Source organism: Lepus europaeus, chromosome 6 (genome assembly GCF_033115175.1).
Source record: "Lepus europaeus isolate LE1 chromosome 6, mLepTim1.pri, whole genome shotgun sequence".
Lineage (NCBI taxonomy): Eukaryota > Metazoa > Chordata > Mammalia > Lagomorpha > Leporidae > Lepus > Lepus europaeus.
In genome coordinates, this window is record NC_084832.1 from 92721600 (window position 1) to 92740242 (window position 18643).

At 41.8% G+C, this 18643-nt stretch overlaps 1 pseudogene; it reads right to left on the reverse strand.

The window, feature by feature from the left end:
• Positions 1-10654: 10654 nt before the first annotated feature.
• On the reverse strand, positions 10655-17324 carry LOC133762144 (protein FAM186A-like; annotated as a pseudogene).
• Positions 17325-18643: the final 1319 nt, after the last annotated feature.

Genomic DNA, 18643 nt, shown 5'->3' on the forward strand with positions numbered 1-18643 from the left:
TCCTCCCAATTTTGGGTTTGGTTTGTAGTTTTGCGAGGTCCCTGAGATGCAGTTGTTTCTGGGAATTTTTTTACTTCCCTTTCTATTTTTTCTGTAACCCACTACTTGTTCAGGAGCTGTTTTTCAGTCTTCATGTGCTTCCATATTTTGTAGAGATTCTTAGGTTTTTAATTTTCTGCTTCATTCCATTGTGTCCAGAAAGAAACATTATGATTTCAATTTTTTTGAATTTCCTGAACATGTTTGATGGCCTAGCATATGATCTATCCCAGAGAAAGTTCCATGCCCTGATGAAAAGAATGTGTATTCTGGAACTTTGGGGTCAGATGTTACATAGATATCGGTTAGGTCCATTTGGTCCATAGTACAGATTTGTTCTCTTGTTTCTCTGGTGATGTTTTGTCTGGTAGTTGATCTGTCCATTGGTGAAAGTGGAGTGTTGAAATCCCCCCTTTCTATTGTATTGGAGCCTATGTCTCCCTTCAAATTTATTTGAAAGTCAGAGTTACACAGAGCGAGAAGGAGATGCAGAGAGAGAAAGAGGTCTTCCATCCACTGGTTCACTCCCCAGTTGGCCACAATGGCCAGATCTGCGCTGATCAGAAACCAGGAGCCTGAAGCTTCCTCTGAGTCTTCCCATGTAGGTACAGGGGCCCAAGGACCTGGGCCATATTGTACTGCTTTCCCAGGCCATAGTAGAGAGCTGGATCAGAAGTGGAGCAGCTGGAACTTGAACCGGCACCCATATGAGAAGCCAGCACTGTAGGTGGTGGCTTTACCTGCTACACCACAGTGCTGTCCCCCTAAAGCTCCCTCTTTTCCATAGATTTGCAAGTCTTCCTCCTTCTCCAGCTCACCTCCAACATACAAATTTCAGAGATGAAAACTGGGGCAAATTAAACCTTGCTCCTACTTAAGCTCTAGTCCTGGTCATAATTGTGAACCTGTGTGTTAGTTGCTTGTTTGTTTACACCTGTTTATCTTCATTTCTAAAATAGGAATAGCAGAATTGTGAACACTGTGTAAGGTAGCCTATGTGAAATATAACTTGTGACACACTGTGCAAACATAATGGTAGCTCACTTTTACTGAATACACACTGAGTGGCAGACATTGAGTCAGGCACTTTCCACATCAGCTCATCTCGAATTTTTAATAGCCTTATCGGGTCGGTGCTTTTATCCTTGTCTTACATGTGGTGGAACTGAGGCTCAGCAAACACAAGTGTATGGGCACATGCTGTGGTCTGCAGGTTACACTCTACACAGGATGCCCACATCCTATATCAGAGTGCCTAGGGTTGAGGCCCATCTCTTCCTTCCAATCCAGCTTCCTGCTAATGTACCTGGAAGACAGCAGAAAATGGCTCAAATGCTTGAGATGCTAGCCCCGAAGTGGGAGACCGGGATCAGTCTCCTGGCTCCTGGTTCTGGCCATGTTGAGTCTATGAAAGCTTAAGGTGTCTAGGTATGTTAGCTGGCTTGTGGTGAAAGTGATTTGAAGCCAGACAATCCAGTAGCAGAGCCAGTCCTCTTAACCATCATCCTGATCCAGTGTAAGGCACTTATTTTTATCTTCCCTCTTATTAGTTTTGCTTTTTGTTCTCCCATCTTAATGCCTCACACAGCCCCCTTCTTCCTTCATTTTTTCTTTAATTTTTGCAAAAACATAACTTCAATCCACTGTGTTACAAAGAACTTCTAAGTTTTTTAACTTTCATTTTATTTTAAAGGCAGAGAACTTCCATCCAGTGGTTCACTCCCCAGATGCCAGAAGCAATCAGAGCTGTCTCAGGCCTAAGTCATGAGCCAGGAACACAGTCCAGCTCTCCTGCCTGTGTAGCATGGATCCAAGCACTTGCAGTGCAAGTGCAAAATGCTCACCTGATGAAGAATTTTAGGAATGCACCAAATAAGAACTTTTGTTTTGAAAAAAAGATTTATTTATTTATTTATTTGAAATTCAGAGTTACACACAGAGAGAGAGGTCTTCCATCTGCTGGTTGACTCTCCAGGTGGTCGCAATGGCCAGAGCTGTGCCGATCCAAAGCCAGGAGCCAGGAGCTTCCTCCCAGTCTCCCATGTTGGTGCAGGGGCCCAAGGACTTGGGCCATCTTCTACTGCTTTCCCAGGCCATAGCAGAGAGCTGGGTCGAAATTGGAACAGCTTGGACTTGAACTAGCGCCCATATGGGATGTCAGCACTACAGGTGGCGGCTTTACCCACTTCACCACAGCGCCGGCCCCCCAAATAAGATCTTGAAGAAATGTCATACACCCCCTTTCTCAAATTTTGCCATCCCCATTTCTACAGAAGACAAAGGCATTTCAGCAAAATTAAGTAATTTTTCTAAATGCTATAATTAATGAAGAGCAAATCTGGGACCCTGATCTCTCTTACCAGAAACCAACATAAGTAGTTCCCGAAAGTGTGAACCCAGATCACCTGGCCTCCATCATGAGGCTCCTTTTGGAAGTGCAGATTGCAGTGTGCTTCGCCAGACCTTGGGAACAATGTCTTAGTGATATTCTTCTGTAATCGGCCTTTAAAAAAAAAAAAATATCAGGTAACTTCTTTTACTGACATTTGAAAACCATTATGCTAACTACCAGAATGGGGATGAAGAGTTTCATGTTGAAAGAATACTAGCAAGAGGCAGAAAATTAACAGTTTTATCTTGGGGGTAGTGAGTAGTCTGGGGGAACACAGAAGTATGAAAGAATGTGACGAGATGCAGTGAAAGATTGAGAAAAGAATGGCTGTGTTATGGAAGATCTTCAAATGTATGTTAAAGAGTTCAGAATGTTTTTGTAGGTGATAGACAGCCATCAAATATATTTTCCTTCGTATAAATGGATTTCAAAATCCATAATAAATAAATCATAACATGCATTTTTCATGAATTTTGAGCACTCATAATATGCAGGATCTTCAAAAAATTTTTGGCATGCAAAAAAGTTACCATTTCTATTTACTGTGAACTTTTTGAAGTGGCTCTGTGGTTGTGTTATGTGTGTGTGTGGTATTTATTTACTCAAGTGAATCCATAAGATTTACCTGTGGCTGGTGCCGTGGCTCACAGGCTAATCTTCCGCCTAGCGGCGCCAGCACACCGGGTTCTAATCCCGGTTGGGGTGCCAGATTCTGTCCCGGTTGCCCCTCTTCCAGGCCAGCTCTCTGCTATGGCCTGGGAGTGCAGTGGAGGATGGCCCAAGTGCTTGGGCCCTGCACCCGCGTGGGAGACCAGGAGAAGCACCTGGCTCCTGCCTTTGGATCAGCGCAGTGCGCCTGTTGCAGCGCGCCAGCCGCGGCGGCCATTGGAGGGTGAACCAACGGAAAAGGAAGACCTTTCTCTCTTTCTCTCACTGTCCACTCTGCCTGTCAAAAAAAAAAAAAAAAAAAAAAAGATTTACCTGTAATTTTGTTTGAAAAATTGTTGGCCTTTCTGTCTACCTGGAGAGAATAATTTTGCTATTAGGTCTTTTTTATGAGTGGTTATGGAAGTTACTGTGTAGAGTGATCATTTAATATGTAAATGAATTAACATTTAAAATTTTCCAAGAAGGCTCTTTTGCCCACCACCTGTTTCCATTTACAGTACATATAGTACATAGACATTTGAGATCCACTCCCTGAAATTTTTCCATGGTGAAATAATATCTCACGACTTGGAAATATTTAATTTCACTTCAAAGTTAGGTATTTGATTGTTAATAAATCTTTAGAGATAATTCATTTTAATAGTATCAATTCTCAGTCCAGGGAGAACCAAAAGGTTTATCTCATTCTTTCAAAGTCCTGAAAGTTTTAGCCAGAGCCATTAATCCAGAAAAAGAAATCAAAGGGACACACATTGGAAAGGAAGAAGTCAAAGTAACCCCGGTTTGCAGATGACATGATTCTATATATAAAGGAACCAAAGATCCCCACAAAGAGCCTATGGAAGCTCATAAGAGAGTTTGATAAAGTTGCAGGATATAAAATTAACACACAAAAGTGAATAGCTTTTCCATACACAGACATGTGTGCTGTTGGGAGTGCCATGGCTGAGAAAGAACTTGGGAGATGAGTCCCATTCACAATACCTTCAAAATAATTTAAATACCATGGAACAAATTTAACCAAAGAGATAAAAGATTTCTACAATGACAATTACAAACCATTAAAGAAAGAAATAGAAGAAGACACCAAAAAAAAAAAAAAGGAAAAAATCTTCCATGTTCAAGGAGTATAAGATTCAGTATCATCAAAATGTCCATACTACTGAAAGCAATTGATAGATTCAGTGTGATCCGAATCAACGTACCAGTGCCATCAATGATGTTACAATTCATATAGAAACCATTAGTAGCTAAAGCAATTACAAAGAACAAAAACAAAGCCAGAGGCATTTCAGTACCTGATTACAGGACATTCCACAGGGTGGATATAATCAAAACAGCCTGGTAATGACACAGAAACACGTGTAGAACAGTGAAAGAAAATAGAGACCCCAGGAATCAATCCACACATCTACAACCAAGTAAACTTTCACAACGAAGCTAAATCAATCCCTGGTGAAAGGACAGGCTCTTCAAAAAAAGGTGTTGGGAAAATTAGTTCTCCACATGCTGAAGCATGGGGAATGAGGACTCTACCTTACACCTTAGACAAAAATCAACTCAAAATGGATCAAAAACCTAAATCTACAACTGATACCTTCACATTACTAGAGGAGCACACTGAGGAAACTCTATAGGACATTGACATAGACAAAGACTTCTTGAAAAAGACCCCAAAAGCACAGGCAATCAAAGCAAAAATAGTCAAATGGCATTACGTCAAGCCTAGAAGATCCTGTACTGCAAAGGAAACATTTAACAAAGTGAAGAGGCCACCAACAGAATGAGAGAAAATATTTACAAGCTATGCAACTGATAAAGGATTACTAACCAGAATCTATAAATAACTCTAGAAACTCAACAATAACAACAAAGCAAACACTCCAGTTAAGAACTGTGGGCAAAAGACTTGAACAGGCATTTTTCAAAAGAGGGCTGGCACTGTGGTGCAGCGGGTTAACGCCCTGGCCTGAAGTGCCAGCATCCCATATGGGCGCAGGTTCTAGTTCCGGCTGCTCCTCTTCTGATCCAGCTCTCTGCTATGGCCTGGGAAAGCAGTGGAAGATGGCCCAAGTCCTTGGGCCCCTGCACCCATGTGGGAGATCCAGAGGAAGCTCCTGGCTCCTGGTTTCGGATCAGCTCAGCTCCGGCCATTGCGGCCATCTGGGGACTGAACCAGCAGATGGAAGACCTCTCTCTCGGTCTCTACCTCTCTCTGTAATTCTGTCTTTCAAATAAATAAAATAAATCTTAAAAGAAAGAGGAAAATCAAATGGCCAACAGACACATGAAAAAAAAATGCTCAGAATCACTAGACATCAAGGAAATGAAAATCAAAACCACAATGAGGTTTCACCTTCACCCCAGTTAGAATGGCTCTCATAGAGAAATCAGCAAACAATAAATGCTGGTGAGAATGTTGGGGAAAGAGTGGCCTAATCTGCAGCTGGTGGTAATTCAAGCTAGTATAACTGTTGTGAAAGACAGTATGGAGATTCCTCAAAAGGCTGAAAATAGGTCCACTATATGGGTATTTACCCAAGGGAAATGAAATCAGCTTATGAAAGAGTTATCTGTACCCCCATGTTTATAGCAGCTAAGAAATGAGATTAACCCAGATGCCCATCACCTAATGACTGGGTAAAGAAAATGTGGTATACATACACTACGGAATACTACTCAGCTGTAAGAAAGAATGAAATCCTGTATTTTGCAACAAAATGGATGCATCTGGAAACCATTTTAGTCAGTGAAAGAAGCCAATCCCAAAAAGACATATACCATACATTTTCCCTGATCTATGGTAACAAATAGAGTACAAAATAATGTAATATGTAGGAATGAAATTGACATCTTGAAAATTTATTATTTTATACACCCCTGATCTCTACTATTGAGGAAAAGTGTTTTTTCATCTTACTATTTTTGAATTCTTTACTTAGTAGAGGTTTAATCTCTCTATCCATGAAAACTGGACATAGAATCACTAGATCATTAGAGAATTATCTACCTGGCACACTGTATCAGGCTATAGGCAGTGTACTTGTGTAACAGGTATGCCAGCCAAACTGTCTGTTTGAAATGCCTCAATGACGAGATTCCTAGCTGCATGTATAGCTGTTAAGGGAGCCCAGAATTATTGTGGCCTGATTTAATACTATCAGGTAACTTCTCTGAGTCTCCATGTCAAAAAAGAGATTTTCTTTCTCTTGTATAGAAGTTTATTTATTTATTTAAAAGCAGAGAGAGAGAGAGAGAGAGAGAGAGATCTTCCATCCCATGGTTCACTCCTCAAATAGCCTCAATGCCCAGAATTGGACTGATCAGGAGCCAAGAGCTTCCTCTGGGTCTCCCATTCCTCTGGGTCTCTCACGTGGCTGCAGGGGCCCAAGCACTTGGGCCATCCTCTGCTGCTTTCCCATGTGTGCCACCAGGGAGCTAGATTGGAAGTGGAGCATCCAGGACTTGAACCAGCACCCATGTGGGATGGCAGCACTGCAGGTAGAGGCTTAAACTTCTGTGTCACGCTTCTGGACCTGACATTTTTTACAAGTCTTGTGGAGAGGAACGAGGCACAAACATCTTGGCTTTGTTGGCATCAGAAACTGAAGTCAGTATCAATGGCTTTTCTGTAGAAGGGAATCATGATTTCAGCACCCGTTAGGAAGGTAGTTTCTGTGAGGCTCTGGGCAGGTTGTGAATGAGGAAAGACAGTAGTGTTGTAAGCTTTCTTGAGTGTCTGATATCTCCTCTAATCAACGTAAGGATCTGTGCTGCTTGTGTGCTGTCACTAGAGAGATGGGACTGCACTGTCCTGAGTGGCTCCCTTGAGTTATCTAGGTGTCTGGATTTCTCTGGAAGTGTCAGAGCCCTCTATCATTCGGATTTTGTTATCGGTGGAAACAGTATGATCTGTCTTCAAATCTGGAGTACTGGGTTGGACCAGTGGTTGAGCTTTCAGAGAAGAAATCTTGCCAATCTTTTTTTTTTGTTTGTTTGTTTCTTCCTCATTTTCTTTTTTTTTAATCTTTTATTTAATGAATATAAATTTCCAAAGTACAGCTTATGGATTACAATGGCTTCCTCCCCCCATAACTTCCCTCCCACCTGCAACCCTCCCCTTTCCCGCTCGCTCTCCCCTTCCATTCACATAAAGATTCATTTTCAATTCTCTTTATATACAGAAAATCAGTTTAGTATATATAAAGATTTCAACAGTTTGCCCTCAAATGGCAACACAAAGTGAAAAAATACTGTTGGAGTACTAGTTATAGCATTAAATAACAGTGTATAGCACATTAATGACAGAGATCCTACATGATTTTTTTTTTAAATTGATAAATTTTCTATGTAATTTCCAATTTAACACCAAGTTTTTTTTTTTCATTTTCAATTATCTTTATATACAGAAGATCCATTCAGTATATACTAAGTAAAGATTTCATCAGTTTGCACCCACACATAACCACAAAGTGTAAAAATACTGTTTCAGTACTAGGTATATCATTACTTCACATTGGACAACCCATTAAGGACAGATCCCACATAGGACGTAAGTACACAGTGACTCTTGATGTTGATTTAACAATTTAACACTCTTGTTTATGGCGTCAGTAATCTCCCTAGGCTCTAGTCATGAGTTGCCGAGGGTTTGGAAGCCTTTAGGGTTCGCCGACTTTGATCTTATTCCGACAAGGTGATAGTCAAAGTGGAAGTTCTCTCCTCCCTTCAGAGAAAGGTACCTCCTACCTTGATGGCCCCATTCTTTCCACTGGGATCACACTCGCTGAGATCTTTCATTTAGGTCTTCTTCTTTTTTTTTTTTTTCCAGAGTGTCTTGGCTTTCCATGCCTAAAATACTCTCATAGGCTCTTCAGCCAGATCCAAATGCCTTAAGGGCTGATTCTGAGGCCAGAGTGCTGTTTAGGACATCTGCCATTCTATGAGTCTGCTATGTCTCCCCCTTCCCATGTTGGATCGTTCTCTCCCTTTTTGATTTTATCAGTTAGTATTAGCAGACATTAGTCTTGTTTGTGTAATCCCTTTGACTCTTAGATCTATCAGTGTGATCAATTGTGAACTGAAATTGATCACATGGACTAGTGAGATGGCATTGGTACATGCCACCTTGATGGGATTGTATTGCAATCCTCTGAGAAATATTGCCAATCTTTTCTTCCTGGCAGAGGAGGACATGCCTTTCTTGGGGCATTCCAGGGACTTAGGGGGACCATACCCTGGAGCATGCCAGGATGTGGGAGGGGTTCTTGGTGGGAAGCTTCCCCAGGAAGGGACAGTGGTGCCAGAAGCTACTCAAGGGCAGAAGGGGCCTGGAGAGAGAGGGGCTGCCCAGTGGCGACAGGAGGCTGTGCAGAGGAGAGTCCAGACTCCAAGAGCTTTCCAGGGAAGGAAGACAGCCCGGGAGCCAAGGACTGGCCAGGAGAGAGAGCACCATGGAGACCTGGGCTCTGTATAGCAGTGGATGTTCTAGCTTTAATAAGCCACCTGGGAGTGAGCGGGGCCTTCATTGCTGGAGGTGGCTGGACAGTTTGAGGAAAGTCCTGCTTAGGCCTCGCAGCCTCCAGCTCAAGGGGCTGCCCTGGAGTAGGAGGGGCCTTGTCAGGGGTAAGGTGGGCCCCCTGAGTCTGGGTGTGGTGAGGGGCCAGAGTGGTCCTCGGGGCCTGGGCCTGCTGAGGAGTCATAGTCCCCATAGCCTGGGCCAATTGAGGGGTTAGAGGTCTTATAGCCTTGGCTTTTTTTGGGGGGGTCAGAGTGGTCCCCAGAGCCTGTGTTTTCTGAGCGTGAATCCCCGGGTCCTGGGCTTGCTAGGGAGTCAGAGTATTCCTCAGAGGCTGGGCCTGCTGATGGGTAAGAGTGGTCCCCAGGGCCTGGGCTTTCTGATGGGTAAGAGAGGTCCCCACCACCTGGGCCTGCTGGGGGGTCAGAGTAGTCCCCACAGCCTGGGCCTGCTGGGTGGTCAAACTGGTCCCCAGAGCCTGTGTTTGCTGAGTGTGAAGAGTGATCCCCAGGTCCTAGGCTTGCAGGGGGGGTCAGAGTGTTCCCCAGAGGCTATGCATGCTGAGGACTCAGTGTGGTCCCCAGGGCTTGGGCCTGCTGGGGGGGGGCAGTGTTTTCCCCAGGGTCTCTGCCTGCTGGGGGGTCAGAGTGGTCTCCAGGGCCTGTGCCTGCTGGGGGGTCAGAGTGGTCCCCAGGGTTTCTCCCACTGCGTGGTCAGAGTGTTACCCATAGCATGGGCCTGCTAGGAGGTCATAGTTTTCCCCAGGGCCTGGGCCTGCTGGGGGTTAGAGTGGTCATCAGGGTCTGGGCCTGCAGAGGAGGGACAGTTTTGTACTTTGCATGGGGCTGTGGGTAAATGGGAGGGGCTCCAGGTGGTGAGGACTCGGTGAAGGAGGGAGCGGCGTTTGTGTTCAGCTCCAGCTGTCTCTCTGTCTTCAGGCCCTGGCTCAGCTTCTCCTCATTGTTCTTCGGGACCGCCTCTTGCTGGTTCATTGTTTGCTTCCCTGCTTCCAGCTCTTGCTGCTTGGGCTTCTGCTCTTGCTCCTTTCCCATTTGCCTCTGCTTCTCGTGTTGGTCAGAATGCGTCAGAGTCCTCTGTGTTGGCTGCTCCTCCCATACTCTCCTTCCTGCCACCGTTGCTGCTTGTCTAGTGCTCGCTTTTCTTCCTGCCTCTTGTCACGGTCTCCGCCCCTTTCCTAAAGTATTCCTCCATTTTGGCCTTGAGAATTGCCAGGTTTTCAGTTTCTTCCCTTTTGAATGGTTCTCCTCCCTGGCCGTGGTGCTCTTGAGAGACGGCTTCTCGATGGCGTCAGTTTTCTCCTGTAGGAAGGTCATGATGGCTCTGAAATGCTTCCAGAATGTGCGGTTTACGTTTGTCCTCAGAAGCTCCCAGGGGCCTTCGGATTCCGAGTCTTCAGTGACAGTTGTGTGTGATGAAATAGGCCTCTTGGCGGAGGAAGGTTCAGATTGGAGTTTCCTGGCGTGTGCTGCCATGCTGGTTGTTCCAGTTTTCCCATCCAGGCTCCTTGTCTCAGTGGAAGGGAAATACAGGCTTTCTGCTTCGGCGGATGTCCTGGTTTTATCCCTCCTCGTTTCTGGTGTTCTCATGGCTCAGAGTCCTGGTTAGTTTTGTCCTCCTCACAGGTGTCCTCACTTAGTTGAGACCCAGAAATCTCTTGCACATGTTGGTCTTTTTTCTGCTTCTTTTTTCTTTCTGATATTGGCCAGCCCTGTCATCTGGATACACAGCCCCTCTCTGCCCCGGTATTTTCATGTCAGCAGTACCTTCAGAAGGCCCAAATCCCCTTTGTTGATTTTCTTCAGGTCAAGGGTGTTGTTGTGCAGGTAGGTCTGGGGTCTTTTCAGCTGGGAATTGAAATAAAGGAGCAGAGTCCTGCTTTATCTCATAGGCTTTGATCTTTATTTGAGCTTTATTTGGGGGAGCTGATCTAAAATAATTTTAATTCCCTTGGTAAAATATTTTCCGTACTGTTCTCTCTGTCACCTGTATTGCCATTTGGCCATGGATGTGGGCAATCATGTGTATTCTTGATGGCCTATAGTACCTTTGGATTGAATTAATTCATAATTTTCTTCTATTTCTTGCTGTGTTTGTTGAAGCAACTAATTTGTGCTCACTGAGGTCACATATTATTCTTTGGGACAGCTCTTTTTCTGTTTCACACCTCTCAAAAACATACTGTCACTTATGATGTTAGAAAAATTTAATTGTTCAGTTAGGGCACTGAAAACTTTAGAAATATTTAGTGTATTTGATGAGATGTATTTAATAGCAATATTTTCTAATTTGTTGAACATTGCACAACCTATGAGTTCCTGTAACATATTTCGATTTTCTAAAACCTTTGTGTTTATTGCAAATTGATCAGCAATCATTTTGTTTGGTCTTATTGCATAGGCTGTTGCAGGTCGCTATGTGAATTTTTGTTTCCAAGTTTTCCATAGAGCACCTCTAGATACTGGAAGCTCAAAAAAAAAAAAAAAAAAAAAAACAAAAACAAAAACAAAAACAAAAAAACCACACAAAAGAACCCCATAAAACAATACAATAAGATTGCATTGCTTCCTGTCTATGCTCTGTGTTTAAGCCTAATGAATTTAGAGTAAATTAACAGATAACTGTCAGTTGAAGATTAATCAGAATATGTTAGCTCTGGGGCTGGCATTGTACCCAGCAGGTGAATCCACCACTTTGCATTCCTGTCATCCCATATTGGAGTACTGTTTGGAAGTTCACCTGCTCTGCTTCTGATCCAGGTCCCTGTTGATGTGCCTGGTCCCCTGACACTCCTATGGGAAACCCAGATGGTGTCCCAGGCACCTGGATTCAAACTGGCCCAGCCACTTTTGAGTGAACTAGTGGATGAAAGATCTCTTTCTTTCTGTCTCTCCCTCTCATGCTGTCACTTTGCCTTTCAGATAAATAAATCTTTGAAAAAAGAAAAAAAGAGAGAAAACTGTAGTTCCAACAGAGTGTTGTTTTTAGAAGTGTGTTTTCTTACTGCCACCTAGAGTTAAGGAGGTGATCTCAGTTGTGTGACAATTAACTAACTTCCACTTCCAACTTTGAGATTATATATAGTGCAAATCCAGATTTTTCCCTGAGTTTGGGTATGCTTGATGCTTTCAGTTTTCTCTTTGAGGTTCCTGTCTCTTTGTTCTACCTTGTCTTACTACTTAGAAACTTTGGATTTTTCAAAAGGGCCATAAACAATTGACACAATTGACAAAAGAATCACAGAACAGCTGAATAGGAAACTCACCAACTCCCTCCCCACCCAAAAAAAGCAATGGCTCAAATGTCTGTGTCCCTGCCAGTCATGTGGAAGACTTGGATTGTCAGAAGTGTATCAATAGAAAAAGTCCTAAACACACAAATCTAGGAAGTAAACTGATAGAAACAGATACACTTTGAACTCTGTAATCACGTGGAGTTGATGAGATTATACTAACATCTGACAAAACAGATGTTAACACAGAAGTAATGGTTCTAGAGGCAGTGAGGGCCCATTCATCTGCAAGCTATAATGATTATAAACATAATACCTAATGCACAGCCAAGCCTCCAAATACACATGGGATGTGATGTGATGTAAGGGACAAATAGATAATTACGATAGTTGTGTGTTCAGTTTCACATTCTAAGTAATAGGTAGAACATGGGGCCTGTGTTGTGGTTCAGTGATTGGATTTCAGAGCTCTTTAAGTATCTGAAAGTCATTTAACTGGACACTTAACATGTATGAGTTTTATGACCTGAAATTGTATCTCCATCAAGCTGCATTTTGAGAAAAAACACCATTTGCAAAATCACAAAGTAAACAGCTATTTTTTGCTTTAGTTTCTTCTTGTGTTTAAGGAAAGAGATGCTAATGCTACATAGTATATTGATGTTCTCAATGGCTCTCAGTGTGTCTGGAAACATCTCCATTTGTACTATCCAGTGGTAGTGTTCTTCAACATCAAACACAGATGTCAGACAAAATAACATCTTGAAGAGAAGAGAAATGTTATTTTGCGCATGCAAGTAAATAATTGTAACCATAATATTAGATAACTACTAAGTAAATAGTAAGATGCAGTCATACATGAGTGTGGTTATCTTGCACTTACTACTATTCTGAGGCTTCTTTAAATGAAAAAATTAAAGATTTGTAGTAGCAGGCGGAGTAGTAATTTTTGTGAGTCACGTGTAAAGGTGTCTGCATGTGTTTGTTCCTAAACTGCAGGGAGGTAGGATTCTAAAATGAGTGTAGGCCGGCGCCGCGGCTCACTAGGCTAATCCTCCGCCTTGCAGCGCCGGCACACCGGGTTCTAGTCCCGGTCGGGGCACCGATCCTGTCCCGGTTGCCCCTCTTCCAGGCCAGCTCTCTGTTGTGGCCAGGGAGTGCAGTGGAGGATGGCCCAGGTGCTTGGGCCCTGCACCCCATGGGAGACCAGGAGAAGCACCTGGCTCCTGCCATCGGATCAGCGCGGTGCGCCGGCCGCAGCGCGCCTACCGCGGCGGCCATTGGAGGGTGAACCAACGGCAAAAGGAAGACCTTTCTCTCTGTCTCTCTCTCACTGTCCTCTGCCTGTCAAAAAATAAATAAATAAAAAATAAAATAAAATAAAATAAAATGAGTGTAGATGCTTTCATATTGGGTATCTAAACCCACATCAATGCCTCTGACCAGTTTTCTAGTGTTTCCTACCCTATTACGGGACATTTTTTTATATAAAGATAAAATTCTTTTAAAAGAATATGTTGAGGGTCCAGCATTATGGGGCTAATTGCAAGATTCTGCTTGCAATGCCAGCATCCCATACTGGAGTGCTGGTTTGAGTCTTGGCTGCTCTGCTTGCAAACTCTCTTGTTGTGAATGTGCCTGGGAATGCAGTAGAAGAGAGAACAAGTACCTGGACTCCTGTTACCAATGTGGGCTCCAGGTTACGGTGTGAGCCATCTTGGGCCATGGTGGCCATGTGGTGAATCAATTATTAGATGAAAGTTTTTCTCTATCTCTCTCTCTCTGCACCTGTGCTTGTTATTATATCCTTGTTTGTTGTTTAGTTGAACCAACATCTATTCAGATCTATACTGTTCTAGGTTCTGTGACTACAGCGTTGACTTCAAGATCCCTAACATCATACTCCTTACATTCTAGTAATAGCAGACAGGAAATAGAAATTAAAAGTTATGTAGTATATGAGATATTAAAGATACAGACAAAAATAAAGATAAAGGGCGATAGCAAGTGTGAGATGATAAGGAGTGGAGATATTCAGAAAACACATTATTGTAAAATGAAAGTTAAGCACAGAATGAACCATCTGACTATCTAGTGGAAAATATTCCAGGCAAACAGATAGTAAGCATAAAGATATTGGGTTGGAACATTGCTGGCTTTCTTGAACAAAAATAAGGAAGCCAGCATAATTGGCACTAAGTAAACCAATGTATATTTTTAAATAGTTGCTTTTAAATTTTTTCCCAAAGAAACATTTTATTTATGGAATACAAACTTCATGCATTTTATAAATACGGTTTTAGGAATATAGTGCTTCTTCCCATCATACCCACTGCCCACCCACACTGCCACCCCCTCTCCTACTCCCTCTCCCATTCCCAGTCCCATTCTCCACTAAGATCCTTTTTTGATTAACTTTATACACAGAAGACCAACTCTACACTAAGTAAAGAGTTCAACAATTTGCACGGAAAAAAAAAAAAAGACTGTTCCTCAATAGTTGAGATAAGGGCTGTTCAGTGTCATTGCATCTTGAAGTTAATTTCACTTTTTTTTTTTTTTAAAAAAAAAAACAACTCAATTAACTTTAGAGAAGCACTAAAGAATGATACATCTTTTGCCAGCACTTAGACATAATTATCATACAGCTCTTTGAGGACAGAGGTCCTGCATGGTAAGTAGTGCAGTAACTTTCGTACTGGGAAACAGCACAGTCACTTTCTAAACAGCTTCCTTAGTGTGTTCTTCTTTAATCTGACTCACCCTTCATAATTTACCTGACAGCTCCTCCTTTCTCTTGGCTGCTGGGTTCATGTGTTCTGTCTGAGCTTGTTGCTGCACTTTCACTCCTTCCACACGGAACCACAGCATCTCTCTTCCTTCCATAGAATTTCCACTGCAGTCTTCCCTCCCTCTCTCCCCGAGAATGTACTTCCTCCATCTCCACTTTTTTTTTTCTTACTGTTTTCCTCTATCCTAGCACTGCACCCTTTCCCTATTCCACCATCTTGGAATCCTCAGTTTTTCTCTGAAACACTTCTGGAAACTTACTCCATCCTAACCAGGCCAGAATGTTGACAAGTGTCTTTTCTCTGTTTTCAACATTCTTAGCATAAGTAGCCAACCTCTCCAAAAACATAGTTCTCTGTTCTTCATATGTGCTGTAAGGGAGATACTCCTTCCAGAGGGCAAGTCAAAAATCAAGACTGTAGCCAGCCATTATTTGGTGCACAGTGCTCATGATTTCACTCACCTGTGTTTTACTGTCTTAAAGGGAAAAGGTGATAACACATAAACAAAATCTTTGGAGGAGTGAATTATTAAACTTTATTTAAAACAGTGTAAGAAGTCTCAATAAATAGAGTGGTATACCATGGACATGGAAAGACAACATTAAAGGTCACATGGGATTAAGCATTAATTAAGAGTTAAGCATTAAGGTTCACCAGATTAAGCAAGAAACTCATTATAAATCCAGTCAAAATTCTAACACTTTTTTACAATTGATTGTGAACTTTTGAATCTAGTTACAGAAATTGGACAGAAGAGCAAATGACTAAGAATACCCAAGACACTCCCAGGGTAGAAACATTTGGTAGTGATGTTGGAGGTAGAAGTAAGATTGATTGTCCAACATTATGATAAAATGTGGAGACTTTATAGTTTTATTAAGCCCTTTTTCTAAAATTGTGGTAATTAGGGCCTTCTAGTGTTGCAAATTGACCAATGAATCCAAATGGAAACCATCATCAGACACACACACATCCACAGAAAGCTGATTTATGAAAGAATCAGTTTTACACATCAGTGGGGAAAGAATGAACTTTTCAGTAAATGGTGCTGGGACAACCAGTTATCCATATGGAAAAACATAGTAAATTGAACTGCTGCCCATACTTTCGCATAGAGCAGTTTAGAGCTGCCTATAGACAAATATGAGAATGGAAACTGTAAAACTTTTACAAGGTTCTAACAATATATGTTTAGGTAGCAAATGATTCCCCTCACCAAAACCAACTTTTATCCATCTATTAAAAAGAAAGAGAAAGATCTGCATGATGTGAAGTTATTGTCAAGCCATAAAGTTTTTAAAAACTACAAAAGAGCATCTATTGTATGCTTTCCTTCATGTATGAAAAGTTAAGATTCATTTCACCTGAATCCAGTCATTTATGAAAAGAAAAAATAAATTTGAAGCTAGAGAGATTGGATATATGGATATGTGTGTGGAGTGGAGGGAATGGATGGAAAAGAGGATTAAGATAAAGAGGTAGTGACATTTTCTACATATATATATATATTATTTTTTTTTTGACAGGCAGAATGGACAGTGAGAGAGAGACAGAGAGAAAGGTCTTCCTTTTTGCCGTTGGTTCACCCTCCAATGGCCGCCGCGGTAGGCGCGCTGCGGCCGGCGCACCACGCTGATCCGATGGCAGGAGCCATGTGCTTATCCTGGTCTCCTCCCATGGGGTGCAGGGCCCAAGCACTTGGGCCATCCTCCACTGCACTCCCGGGCCACAGCAGAGAGCTGGCCTGGAAGAGGGGCAACCGGGACAGGATCGGTGCCCCGACCGGGACTAGAACCCGGTGTGCTGGCAACGCAAGGCGGAGGATTAGCCTAGTGAGCCGCAGCGCTGGCCTCTACATACATATTTTACATAGCTCTGGCTTTTATCACTAAAGTCGTGTTTCACTACATTCCACACAAATATTAAATTTGAAAAAGAAGCATTCGGGATGATCCAAAATATAATGCAGATACTAACAACTGGAACTAACTGTATACAAATGAATATCATAAGTACACTGAGAAGAAAAATAGAAACTTTGGCAAACAGTGTTTTGACTGGACAATGTAAGGTTAACTACAAAACAATTGGTGCGTAAACTCTACTTATCCATAAATGTGTTTCTCATAGTCTATGGATGAGTGATTCTGGAGCTGTGTGTATACTAGAAATGAACAATATACTGTGTAACACAAGAATTGGGTTTCTTATTGTGGTTTCCATTTACATTTCCCCATAGCTAGTGATGTTGATCATAGTTTCATACATTTGTTTAACATTTGTATTTCTTTTTTTGAGATCTGTCTATTGAGCCTTTTCCCCATTTCTTGGCTGGTTGTGCTTTGCTGTTGTGTGAGTTGTGGATATTTACTGGATAGTCGTTGTTTTTCAGATAAGTAGCTTATAAATATTTTCCCCATTCTGTTGGATGTCTCTTCACTCTTGTTTGTTTCCTTTGTTGTGCAAAAGCTTCTGATTTTGATATGATCCCTTTTATCTAGATCTGCTTTTATTGCCTATGGTTTCAGTGTGTCTTATTCAAGAAGTCAACACTTGTACCAATGTCTGGAAGTGTTTCTCCTACATTTTCTTCAAGCAGCTTCACAGTGTCAGATATGAAATTTAGGTCTTTGAGTTACCTTGAGGATAGGGATCTCGTTTCATTTTTCTATATTAATATAGATGAATGAAATTATGTCTATTGTGTATATCCACTTAACCGGCACCATTCACTGAGGAGATTATCCTTTCTCAACAGTATGTCCTGGACACCCTTGTCAAAAGTCAGTTGATTGCATGTATGTGGATTATTTCTGGGCTCCCTATTCTGTTGCATTCATCTGGGTGTCAGTTTTTATGCCAGTTCCATGGTGTTTTAATTTCCATAGATTTGTAGTATGTTTTGAATTCAGATCTTGTGATGCTTCCACCTTGAATTCTTTTTTAATAAATCTATTTCTTCATATACTTGAAATGTAGAGTTACAGACAGAGAAATCATCCATCATCTGGCTCCATTCCGAATGGTTGTATTGGAGGGGGCTGGGGCCAGGCTGAATCCAGGAGTCAGGAGTTTTTGGTATTTTTGGTAATAATTGCATTGAATATGTAGATTGCTTTAGATAACACAGACATTTTAATATTAATATTTTCTGACTATTGTCAGTAGATTTTCTTTTTAGATTTCTCTTTTGGTGAGTTTCATCATTAGTGTATATAACAGTTAATGCTCATGGCATGTTTAGTTTTCTTATCTGCAACTTTACTGAATTGTTTTTCAGTTCTAGCAGTTTTTTTGTGGAGTGTTTAGGTTTTACCCTGTACCACACCATACCATCTGCAAACGTGAATGTTTTGATTTCCTCTTTTCCAATTGTGATACTCTTTCTTTCTTTCTTTCTTTCTTTCTTTCTTTCTTTCTTTCTTTCTTTCTTTCTTTCTCTTCTCTAAATACTCTTGCTAATTCTTCCAATATTATATTGAATAAGAGCTGTGAAAGTGGACATTCTTGAGTTGTTTCAGATCTGAGGAGAAATGGTTTAAGTGTTTCCCCATTCTTGATGATAGTGGTTGTGTGTTTTCCCTATAAATCACCTTCATAATTCCATGGCTTGTCCCCCAGTGTAATAATCACCTCACTCTGTCACAGTGGCTATTATTCAAAACACAGAGAGTAACAAATGCTGGCCTGGAAGGGGAACACTTAGACACTGTTAGTGGGAACGTTAATTAATGCAGCCACTGTGGAAAAGAGTAGGGGGATTTTGTAAAAACTAGACTTAGACTTGCCATATGACCCAACAGTCCCACTACTTGTACCCAAAAGATGTGTACCTACACCACTATGCTTATACAGCACTGTTCACAATAGCCAAAATATGAAATCAACCAATATGTACATCATCACATGGATAAGAAAAATATATATTATATACCACATGTACATATGCATATTTAGACACATATACATACACACACACATAC